The sequence below is a fragment of the Macrotis lagotis genome, chromosome 4, assembly GCF_037893015.1.
Source record: "Macrotis lagotis isolate mMagLag1 chromosome 4, bilby.v1.9.chrom.fasta, whole genome shotgun sequence".
Taxonomy (NCBI): Eukaryota; Metazoa; Chordata; class Mammalia; order Peramelemorphia; family Peramelidae; genus Macrotis; species Macrotis lagotis.
In genome coordinates, this window is record NC_133661.1 from 84,714,000 (window position 1) to 84,725,029 (window position 11,030).

General features: G+C 33.5%; 1 long non-coding RNA gene across 1 annotated transcript in view; it reads left to right on the forward strand.

Annotated features, from left to right (window-relative positions):
* Positions 1–10,586, forward strand: part of LOC141519934 (uncharacterized) — a 91,961-nt gene extending 81,375 nt beyond the window's left edge. Inside the window, exon 3 of the long non-coding RNA XR_012477479.1 lies at positions 10,507–10,586. This is a non-coding gene — a long non-coding RNA (uncharacterized LOC141519934). The remainder of the gene's footprint in view (positions 1–10,506) is intronic.
* Positions 10,587–11,030: the final 444 nt, after the last annotated feature.

Sequence of the window (11,030 nt, forward strand, 5' to 3'; positions counted from 1 at the left end):
TAAGTATAGAAAGCTGAGGACTCTGGGACTGCAGACTCAGTACTTTATGCACTGCAAAATCTAGTGGCCTCTATTTGGTGTTATGAAACATTCATATCTATAAAACAAAGTAGAATAGTGTGATTCAAGTAAGTTCATTGCCAATTGCCCCCTCCCCCCCCCCCAGTCAAACATGCATCTTTACTGGCTATATTGTGTAGTTCCTCTGTGGACCAATCTAGCTAAATATAGAAAGACACACACACATTATGACCACAGAAAAATGACATTTTGTTTTGGCCACAGTTATCCTTGAAAACCCCTTGCTAGAGGCTGTAAAAAGATGGCACATTTTATAAATGGAGGCACTATCCATTCCAATCAATTAGAGTTTGTTGAAGGTAGAAGACATACACTAATAATCTCACATTGTGAGATTCAGATGAGATGCAAGTGTGAATAAAGAATTTTGCCACCAGAAAGTGCTACATGAGTATAAGCAATTATTAGTCATGCTTTTGTGAAAAGGAAATTTCACCAGCTTTTATGTCTAATAGTTTCATGGTATTGGAATGGTTTTATGACATTTAATAGTTCCATGGTTGAGGTCATATCCTTAAGTGTAGAGTCACTTAAAAATTAGAATGAAGTAGAAACAAATGATCTATTTAAAATCAAAAATATGATTCTGTTTTAGTTTTATAAAGGTAGTTCCATTTCCTTATTTTTATATAATTGTTTTGACCTTTAAAATGGCAAAATATCAACCTTTAAGTCTGGAAAGTGGTGAAAATGTTTCAAAGAGAACTCATTGGGTAAGTGGTAAAGTCTCAGTTTAATGACATCCAGGAAAATCAGAAGCAGGGAAAGGAATCTTAGCCTTCCTAAATACCAGAAGTGTACTGGAAAATGTTTAACAACTCTCTCTCTCTCTCTCTCTCTCTCTCTCTCTCTCTCTCTCTCTCTCTCTCTCTCTCTCCATATATATATATATGTATATATACTTATATATATATGAGATATTCTTTTAAGTTTGATGTTCCTAGCCCTTTCCCTTATCATGTCTTCCTTATCGTGTCCTTTGTTCCACTGTTCATGGTTATTTTCTTTGTAAAACTCTATTTTACATTTTCCTCTAAAGTATTTGGTTCAGCTATCATTTCCAAAAGAGAAATTCTGCCAAAAGGTTCCAGAGACATGTGTGCATACATTCATTGGGTCACTATTATACCAGTTTAAAGAAACACCTTCTAAGATTTTCTGTGGGTGTTAATCAAATCATTTCTATGCTGGAACCAGGTGTGTGAATCTTAATCAAAATGCTTTTCTTCTTCTAACCTCCTTTTATGATTCTGAAATTCCTTTCAAATATTTCTTCATGCTTGATCAGCCACATACATCATCCACTGGATTTTAAATGGATATATTTTTCAGCCATGCTGACAAGACTTTGAATATAGAGAAAGAGCATTTTAAAAAAACTTAAGAAATAATCATAATTAAAATTTTATCATTTATTGGAAATCATTAGATCTTATTGTTTAAAGTACAAAAAATAGGAAGTTATTGGGAGTCACTCAGAATTTTAGTAGATGAATCTATTTAATTTTAGAGAGATGTTTAGGATCTTCCCCAGGCTTTCCCAGGATGCCCTAATTCTTTTTTCCATAAACCATACTAAATATGTCCTCATACCCACTTAGGGTCTCTGATCTGTGTTACAGAATATCATTCACCCACAGCCTTTAAGCACTTTGATTCTCATGTGGCTCTGATTCATCTATAGGTTGTCAGAAATTGTATTTGAAGTTCTATGTACTTGTCACCCTGGGAATTTGTTTGTCCTGTCTGTTTTCATTGTCTTTTATGGTATCCTCAAGAATAAAATGTGCAATAATAAACAATGCATTTATCCCTAGCACTAATATTGCACACACACACACACACACACACACACACAACTGGAATTGAAATACAAAAATAATTATTTTAAACTTAAATACAAAATGAGAAGAGAAAAACATTCCCATGTACACAGCAGAACATAAAAGAGGACTCAATAGAAAGCAATAAATTTCCATTTCAAGCAAATCTACTATACACTGTTTTCAAAATCTCAGCTTTTCTTTGCTTCTTATTGGCTTTCTTTTGTTTTCCGCTATGCACTCCTTTTCCCTCCCACACTAAAGAAGGTTACAAATCTATATACATACACATATATAAACAAATAAACTCATATACATATACGTAAGGTCTTGCTATACTTATTTGCTCCTAGAATCTGTTTCTCTAAAGGTAGATAACATCTTCCTTCATAAGTCCAAGCCTTTCCATGTTTTTCTATATCAATCAGCTCATCATTTCTTGGCACCTCAGCAATATTACAACCCAATCACAATCTTTTGAGAGATAGTCAATGGAATTTTCTGACCAATTTTCTGCATTCCTTCTATTCTTGGCTACGAAGGTTTTATTTCAACAAGAAAACTTTAATTAAAAATAATTTCAATTATATTTTTTATACTTCAACAATGCTCTCATCTCATAATATAGTTTAACTGCTGAATCTACTTCATTGATACCTTTTCCACTGATTTTTTTGAAGTTACTGATCTTTTGTTCTTCCAAATAAGCTGTTATTATTTTTCTCAGTAAAGTAATTTTTAATAATTCAATTGGAATGACATTGAATAAATAGATTAATTATGTAAAAATTATCATTTAAAATCATATTGCTTTTCCTTACCCACAAACAATAAATATTATTTCAGCTATTTAGATTGGAGCCGATTTATATTAAAAAGTCTGTTATGTATTGTTTGTATTGTTCCTATGCCTGTTTTGCAGATATACATTTAGGTATTTTAAACAGTTTAGGTATTTTAAAGTTGTCTAAAAGCAATATTGAATTGCAGAAAAAGAGTGTAGTTTCTCTATTTTTCACTTTTGATTAAATCTATCTTAACTTTTATTTTGAGATCATGATTATTAACCCTACTTTTTTGCATATGAAATTTTACTCCTGCACTTGATTTTTATCTTTGTGTCATGTCTCCTTTTAATATTTTCTGAAACAAATTATTGTTGAATTAAGAATTTTAAGCTGTTATTCAATCCCGTTTCATGGATAAATTTGTCCTATTCATATTCTAATTTATAATTCCTTGTATATTTTCCTTTTTCCTAGTTTTCCTTCACATCCTTCTTACCCTAGTCTTCCTCACTCCTCTCATTTGCTTCTTTCTGATATCTTGTTCTTCTGTGCCTTAACCTACTCACCACTCTGAGTCCCTACCTTATCCTCTCCTCACTATTCCCTCCTCCTTTCATTTCTTTCTGAATGTAGAAGACTTTTATCTTTCTAGATGTATATGTTGTTCCCGCTTTAATGCATTCCTGATGACAGTAAGGTTGCAGAACCAACCCTCCTTTCCCACCCTGGTTTCTTCTGTATCAATTTTTCCTTTTATGCCTCATATGTATGAGATAATTAATCTCTTTTATCTGTCTCTACAATTCAGTTTTTTTAGAATCACCCTATCATACTCAGATCAGCCCACACCTTTCTTTCAAACCATCCCCAAAATAATGACAATGATAAAAGTACTGCTAATGTTTTCACATGTACAAAATAAATTATCTGATATTATTGAGTCCCTTATAATTGGTCTTTAGTGTTTACCTTATATTTCTCCTGGATATTATGTGCTAATTTTCCCCTTAAATTCTGGGGGGGTTTATCATCAATATCTGAAAGTATTTGAGTTTGTTAAATGTGCCTTTTTAAAATTCAGTACTGGTTAACTAAGTTACCTTTGGTTGTAACCCTAGCTCTTTTGATCTATGGAATATAGTATGACAAGACCTATAGTGCCTCAGTATAGCAGCTGCTAGGTCTTACGTAATCCTGATTGTAGCTCCATGATATTTAAATTGTTTTTCTTGTTACTTCCAATATTTTCTCCTTAAATTGGGAGCTTCGACTCCCTTCTGGGATCTTTTTCAGATGGTTATCAGTGGGCTTTTCTCTATTTCTACTTTGTATTCTTGTTCTAGAACTTCAAGGCAATTTTCCATGATTGTATCAAGATTCTTTTTCTTAAATTGCAATTTTCAGATAGATTGACTAATCTTATATTATTTCTCTTTGATCTCTTCACCAAATTGTTTTTCTATCTCTCTTTTTTGGCCTAGAAATGGGTCTAGGTGACTTGCCCAAGGTCACACAGCTAGGTTATTATTAAGTGTCTGAGGTCAGATTTGAACTCAGGTCCTCCTGACTTCAGGGTCTGAGCTCTATCCACTGTGCCACTGAGCTGCCCACAGATCAATTGTTTTTCTGGTGAGATGTTTCACTTTCTCTTTTATTTTTTTTCTTTCATTTCTTGGTTTCTTAGAAAGTCATTAGTTCCCCTTTGCCCAATTCTAGTTTTGAAGGAATTATTTTCTTCCTTTAAATTTTGATTCTCTATTTCTATTTTTTCATAATTTTTTTTGGATTGTTCTTATTTTTTCTGTTTTTTCCTTGGTCCTTTTTTTGATTTTTAGTCTTTTTTAAAGTTCTCTCAATGTATGGGACCATTTGACATTTTTGCATTGAAAAAAGGGACTTTTAAAGTTCCATTATCTTCCACTAAATATGAATCCAGATCTTCTCTATCCCCATAGAAACAATCATATTTTTCCTCCTTTGCTTATTCATTTTTATTTACTTATTTTTGGTTGTATTTTAGATTTTTAACAGTTATTATTTTAATCAGTGGTAGGCCTGCATAAAGGAAATAATGCTCCAATCTTCAGGGTCTTCTTACTGTTATTTTCTGAGGTCCAACTCAGGGACTCAACTTGGACTCTCCTCTCCACTCCTAAACCAAGTCTCAGCTATACTGTTCAAAATGATTGTGCTCCCTATGGCCCCTCCGACTGTCTTCTATGCCTTGAAATTGAAACCAGGAATTCTGCTCTCCTGAAAGTGCTCACAGTCAACAGGTTTCCTTCCCCTCACCACTGCACGCATTGGGTGTATGCTAGTTCCTTTACCTGGTAGCGACAGTGCGGGATGCATATTGTCAGCACAGTTGTATTTGGTGTTTCACAACAGTGGAGAATCCTTCAGTTTTCTTAGATCCTCATGTCATCTTCAAGACAAAAGTTTCTAAGGCTGAGGTTGCCTCTCAGTCCATCTACCTGCAGGATTTGTTGTTTGTTGATTCTGCAGGGTCTACTGGGTGGTGTCTGCACTTCATTCAGGTCAAACCTCCACCTCTGGAGAGTGGGACTTGCTTGCATTCATTCTTCTCGTATTATCTTAGGAGGACAAAATTTCTGCTGCTCTGGAGTAATGCTCTAGTGTGTTTGTGTGTGTGTGTGTGTGTGTGTGTGTGTGTGTGTGTGTGTGTGTGTGCAGAAACTCTGGAGAACTGAAAGTGTTCTGATCTACTCCATCATTGTCCCAGGATCATCTCCCCTAAGACCCCTCTATCACTATAATCACTTGGCTTCAGGGCAAATATTCCATCGCTTAGTAGCAATTCAAATCCACCACAGTAAGAGAACCTATTAGGCTGCAATCCAATCCCATAAGCAAGAACCCTGGACTTCTGGAGCTTATGGAAGTGTTTGATCACATTAGTTTTGTGTTCTCTTCTCATTTCTGTCAGTGTGAGCAAAACTTCCCTATGCATCACTCAAAATGAAGTCTGTGACATTTTCTGTGTATCGCAATGAGATCCTCTTTACCTCTGCCTATGCCTTATAAGTTCATCTCCCCTGCAGGATTGAATGATAACAGGAGGAAAGGGAAGTCCCAGAGTAATGAGTTATCGGATCAGCTTTGGAGATACATCATAGTCCATGGTCCCAGTCCTTTATTTGTGTCTGTATGCTTAGGGGATTCTCAGATGTCACTGGGGTGTGTGTGTGTGTGATGGTCATTCACTTTTTTATGGTGTTAAATAGTCACAAAGCACTTTCACAATACATGATTTCATTTACCCTTTAAGTCAATGGATACATGCATTATTCTTTTCATTCTACATTATATATGTACTAGATAGAAATACATATATATACTACATATATGTATATATATAAAATATATACATACATATTTATACACACACACACACTCTGATGTTCGAAGTGTGTGTGTGTGTGTGGGAAGTTGTCCAAGGTCACATAATTATAATTATGTGGATTATTATTTACAATTATAATTATAATGGATTTGAAGACCAGTGAACTATATTAATCTATCTACCAGCAAGAATCTGTTCTATGACACATTGTCATCTGCTTAGATATTTAGATACTGGGAGGTAGGTGGCTCATTGAATAGACCACTGGTCCTGGAGTCAAAAAGACTTGAGTTCAAATCCAGCCTCAGGCACTGGCCTTGTGATCCTGGTCAAGCAACTTAGATCTCTATCTGTCTTAGTTTCCTCTATGATTAAAATAGTAGCATCTACCTTACAGGGGGTAAATTGAGAAGATATTTGGCATGGCATGTGGAAGGTACTTAATAAATGCTCAATTCCTCTCTATGATGCCTCTTAGCTGTCTCTCCTAATTATACCTCTCCTAATGCAGGCTAAGACTGCATTTAACTTTTTTTGGCTTTGGTATTATACCAATGGCTTATATTAAATGTATAACACTAAAGCATTCAACTTTTTGTATTTTTCTTTAAAATTTTTTTGAATACCTATTGTCTTTATATCACAGTCATTTTCTGGAAGAAAAGAATGCTGAAACTTCCTCCACTCCCACAATTGAATCCTCTCTTAGATGAAAAGGAAAAATTAACCAGAAAACATCCAGTACATTTACCTACAGTGACCACATCTGATGAACTATATGTATATCTATCTGTACTTATATACATCTCTGTCCAAGCAGTCATCCACTGCTCTGCTATAGGTAGAATAGTGTATTCATTATTTATGCCCCAGAACCACCACTGATTTTTCATTTCCTCAGAACTTTTCATTTCCATTGTTTTACTTAGTTTCTACATTTTTAATTTTACTTATTTTACATTAATTTAAACATTTCTTTTGTTACTCTGAGTTTCTTAGTCATAATTTCTTAAAGAACAATAATACTGCATAACATTCACATATTGTATTTTTTTACTATTCCATATACTTTGTTTCTTGTGTCTTGCTAATACAAATAATATTGAGAATATTTTGGTATATATTGTTCAATATATCATAAATATATATGTGTGTGTGTGTGTGTGTGTGTATACATATAAGATAGCTTGGTCAAAGGATCAGGACAGTTTAGTTTTTCTTTTTTCATAGTTCCAAATTATCCTGCTTTGCCAGTAAGTGGGAAGTAGTTAAACAATTCTTTTTTATAATTAAAATATTTTTTATTGTTTAAAAATTTTATTTTATTTTTTCCAATTATATGTTGTATCTGTATTTCTATAAGTCTTCCAATGTCTGCCATTCTAATTTTTGTTAAGTTTGCTGTTTGTGAATTGCTTATATCTGTAGTTTTCTTACAATTAGTGATCTGGAGTATGTTTCCAGATAACCATTTGCAGATTCTATTCCTTCCCTTGAAAATTGTTTTGAAATAATCCTTTGCTTTTTATATTTTGGAGGAAAGGTTCTTGTTAGATATTTTTGTTAATTTCCTAAGAATCTCTCAATGAATGAAAAAGCAATCATTAAATGCCTACTGTGCCAGACATTGTGCTAGGATACAAATGAGATAATGAGATAGCCCTTACATTGATAAGCTTATAGCTTAATAGGGGAAATAAGACAGATGTGAAAGTAGGAAGCAGAAAGGAATTATGGTGTGAAATTCCACTGGGTTCTTGAATAGAGTCTTTCCAGTAGCAATGATAACAGACTATTCCCCAGAATCAGATCAATTGTAAGACATAGAAAATGGCAAGATGCTTATTATATTGCAGAGATAGGTCTAGATTTCTTAAATATCAGACTTTTGTCATTGATATTTGATGCAAACATTTATTTCCACTTGACAATCTCTCTTTTTCTGTCTCTGTTAATTTTGCTAGTATGAAAACTTGATTTTTATTTAAACTGTGTGTTGTAGTGGTTAGAGACATGGCCTCAGAGTTAGGAAGATGTGGGTTCAAGTTCCATTTCTGATAAGTTCTGGATATTTGACTCTGTCCAAGTCACTTAATATCTCACCAGTGCCACTGAACTCAAATAGTAATAGATTCCTCCCAGTCACATACTTATCTAGAAAACCACAAATTGACATAATCTACATTCTATTATATTTTTATTTTGTTAAGCATTTTCCAATTACATTTTAATTTGCTTGGACTGTATAGGTAAGTACTACCTCTGGCATTCAACACCTCATCTCTAGCCAACTTTCTAATATTATAAATTTCAGAGAAATTGCTGACTGGCACTGACAGGTCAGCTTCCTTTCCTAGAATCTCTCTATATCAGTGAAATCATAGGTCCAAACATATAGCAGATTATTCATTTTGATTTTTTTGATTTCCTCTATTTAGGGTTAGGAATTTCTTGAAAGGGAAATTTTCCGTTAGCTTTAGTTATAAAAAGTGGCTCCTCTCATTTTACTCAATTTTTAAATGTGGTTTTGTATTTAGGCCATGCATCTAATCTGATCTCTTGCTGTTTAGCCACATCTCCCCTAACGAACATGTAAAGTTGATACAATGGTCAGATTTACCTACTAAATGTCTTCTTAATGTTCTAGTTAGTCAAGATCTTTTCCTGTCCTGATTCTGTCATTCCATAAATGTCAGCTGTCCTTTGCAATGTTGTACCATCTAAAAATCTGATCAAAATTCTGGCCAACAGATATCCATAAAGCATTCTTTGAAGATTTTATTCCTTTTGATGTCAAACTGAATTCTCTGAGTTTGGTGCTATCCAACTGATTGTACTAATTATCAAGGATGCATTTTTTTATCTTTTCCACAAGAATGCTATGAAAGATTTAGTTAAATACTTTGCTAAGATCTGGGTAAATTCTACTTTTAGCATTTCCCATCTAACCAGGTCAAAAACTGAAATGAAATTAATTTGCTTTGATCTTGATGATTTTCAGAAATAACTATAATTGCTACTTTCTTTTCTTGATGCTATTAACTTAGAATTAAAGTCAAGGTCAATAATCTCTCATTCTTGAAAACAATTAGGATAGCATCTACACTTACATCTCCAATGCTATATTACTTCTATAATCCATCATCTTTCAAAACTCACTGATAATGGCTCACTACTCACAAAGGGCCAGTTCTTTCAGTAACCCAGCATATGGTTTAAATGGATCTAATCATCAAAAGTAGGTAGGTCTTCTCCTACTCTCTCACAAGTGATGGTGAATAACAATTACTTCTAACTATTTTCATTCTTTACTTTCAATCTAAAGAAAATTTTCTTTGATAGAAAGAAAATCCAGAAATAAGTTTTGAGAAATTCTGACTTCTTTCTGTTGGTGTAACAAACATAAGGTTTACGTAGCTATAACCATGATTTATTGAATCTCCTATCACCAATTATCAGTGATTTGCTTCCTGGAACTAGGATCTTTAGTTCATATTTTGTGCTATTTTTACTTTGTACATTTCACAATAGACATCTTAACTTACAGTTTTTTTTGCTACCTCCTTCAATTTTTCTCTTTTCAGAGAATTTCTGGATATATCTACAACTATTATCCTTGCTCTGCTACAACTACCACCCAAAGTTTTTAGCTTGGAAAATATGACAACATGAAACATTTCTATACTGCTTTTATTATATAATACATTTATATATGAGCTAATTCTACATAGTATGGTTTCCCCCATTTTATGTATTTAAAAACTGAGATGCAAAGAGATCACTTGACTTGGCCATAGTCATTAAATTTGTAAGTCTCAGAGACAAGATTCAAATCTAGATCTACCTGACTGCAATTCAAATGCCCTTTTCTATTATAGCAAACACAGACAGACATTTTCCCCGTTACTTATTTGTTTTGCATTTAAATCTCTTTTGAATAGATGTATAAGACAGAAGGTAACCATTCTTATTAATCTATATTAGAGACACTCCATCCTTGGCCAGGAGACCACTAATCCCATATTTTAAGTTGTGATTCAGATATCTAAATCCCTTTCAGAAGCACCATTTTTCTTAAGCAATTGTTCGCTTCCCCAGTAGAGCTCCTTCTTCTGAAGCTTTCACCTTCTAATGGAAGTAGTGATGAAAAAAGTCTTCAGTTTCAGACTCAAGACTTGGAATTTTTAGCAATGTTTTCTGGATTCTTTCTGATAGTGTTATATTCATTTTAAAATTGAGAAAAACTGAATCTCATAAAAGTTAATCAGACCAAGTTAAAGAGTGGGGAAAGACTTAAATCTAGATTAAACTTCTTTGAAGTTCAGCACCCCTTTCATTGCACCATGTTTAACTGGTTATATAGCAGTAGTAAAAATTTGAATCTGGAACTCACTATTGCTCTCTCTGTCCCAAGAGATGGTCCACCCAATTTTTGATTATTATTTTACAGGGTTCTTTGCATATGGATTGGGGTATAACCCCTTGCTCCCTCATCAGAAATCTTTAAGCCTTCATTAATGCAGTAAACAGAACGTAAGTAATGACAGACAACCACATTTCTAGGTTTTAGTTTGGTCATGGAATTTAACATTTTCTTTTATATAATGAATATTTAAGTGACTTGGTATCAGTGGTTATATATACATACATATATACATATATATATATATGTATATATAAAGTTCTAAAATCTGGAATTGGAATTAAGAGATGGATCTTAGTCTGGATTCCACTACTTGCTAATTGTATGACCTTAGACAAGAAACTAAGACTCTTTATTTTTCAGATTTCCCCTCTGTGACATGGGATATCTTTTTCATAGGATTGTGGGCATTGACAATTCTTTGTTCCAAGTTTGCTTTGCTACTTTTCACTCTTCGTGCATTTATATACAAATATGATAGAATTTAAACTTCCAAACAAGTATTATGTCCTTTAAGAAGTTAGCCTGGGAGGTTTCAGACTTTCTACAAT